Below are 2,049 nucleotides of genomic sequence, written 5' to 3' on the forward strand. Positions count from 1 at the left end.
ATTAGAGGTATTGTATTATTTATATTATTACTTAGTATTGTATTAGGTTTTTTTTTTTGAAATATATCTAGTGTGTAATAATAAAGCATATACTATATAAACTGTATTATTTATTTTATTAGTTTTCTTTTTGGGAATTTCCTGAATTGTTTATTCTTAGTTTAAATAGATTTATTTTATTTTTGTACTGAACCCTGGTATACGCTGAGTATACCCCGGCCGTGGAAAGGGCCGGTTAGGTCGTTACAGCATGAATACATAAAAACACAAAGAGACATAGACACACATACATGTAGGAATAAATGTTTATTTAATAGACAAATTAAATGTACGAATGTTTATTTAATAGACAAACTAAATGTACGAATGTTTATTTAACAGACAAATTAAATGTACCAATATAATAATATTTATAGCGGGTTTCTGTACGTTAACGTAATTGAAATACAGAGGCTATATTTAAATTTCAAAATTATTTATTGAGTCTACTTATTTTCTTTATCAGAAAACCGAAACTTCTTCTTCGAATATAATTTTCTTTTTTTTTATTTTACAAGTTTTAATGTTGTCAATATACTTAAATAATAATCCAGTTTACTGTGATTATTTAGAATATGAAAAGCTACATTATTCCCCCTTCCGAAAAAACACCTTGCGACCATAACGCGAAGTGTATGTCTTATGATCGTTCTTGTCAGTGACTAAAGGCTTAACTTCTTGTTCCTTAAAATATTGTTCACTGAAGGCTGCTTTGAGGCGATCCACCGAGATATTCACTTTCCTTCCCTTAACATCCACGACAAAATATTTATCGAAACGCTTAAGGACAGTGAATGGACCTTCGTATGGAGCCTGCAATGGTTTACAAATCATGGAATTTCTGACGAAAACCTGATCCGAGGAATAAAGATCTTTTTCAATAAAAACCTTTCCACTAGAATGATGAGCAGTTTGAGTAGGTCTTAAGTCGTTCATAAATCTTTTTAATTTAGCTACAAATTCTGCCTGAGGGTTTGAGACGTCGCGATTAACTTCTGAAATGAATTCCCCAGGTAAACGTAAGCCAACGCCATAAACCAGTTGTGAAGGACATGCGTTAATATCTTCTTTCACTACAACTCTAAATCCTAGAAGGATGAGAGGTAATAGTTCAACCCAGTTGTCATTTTGATAACACTTAATGGCTGCTTTCAAAGATCTGTGAAATCTTTCAATAATTCCATTAGAAGCAGGGTGATAAGCTGTGGTACGTAAGTGCTGAATACCAAGAAGCTTAGACAGCTCTTTAAACAAATAGCATTCAAATTGTCGTCCCTGATCTGTGGTTACACGTAATGGAATGCCAAATCTTGCAATCCAGGTGGAATAGAATGCGAAAGCTACATTTTCAGCAGAAATATCCTGTAATGGACAAACCTCAGACCAGCGTGAGAAACGATCGATCATTGTCAAACAGTAACGAAAACCTCTACAGCATGGTAGTGGTCCGACAATGTCCATGTTGACGTGGTCGAAACGAGACGAAGCAGGTAGATACTGCTGAATAGGTACCTTGTTGTGGCGGTGAATTTTGCTTTTTTGACAAGCAATGCAGGATTTGGCCCAAATAGCACAATCTTTCTTCATATTAGGCCAAATGAACTTTTCTGCTAATAATTTGTGAGTTCTTTTACCATTTGAGTGACAAAGGTTGTGGATCGAGTCAAAAGCGATTTTGCGAAAATGCTTCGTCAAGACCGGACGAACGTTCCCGGTAGAAATGTCACAATACACTGATACATCAGAGTTTGGTAAAGTAAAGGACTTGATTTGCAAGCTGGAGTCTCCGTTGAGAAGCCTTTTAACTTCCTCATCAGTTGTTTGCTGATAGGAAAGATCCTTATAATTAATTGTCTCGCTAGAATGAATAGCTTCTATCCTTGAGAGAGCGTCTGCAACGATGTTATCTTTACCAGAGATATGGCGAATGTCCGTTGTAAATTGACTCAAGAAATCCAAGTGTCGGATCTGTCTAGGACTAGCATTATCAAGCTTCTTAGTAAAAGCAAA

This window comes from Teleopsis dalmanni, chromosome 1 (assembly GCF_002237135.1).
Source record: "Teleopsis dalmanni isolate 2A chromosome 1, ASM223713v2, whole genome shotgun sequence".
NCBI lineage: Eukaryota > Metazoa > Arthropoda > Insecta > Diptera > Diopsidae > Teleopsis > Teleopsis dalmanni.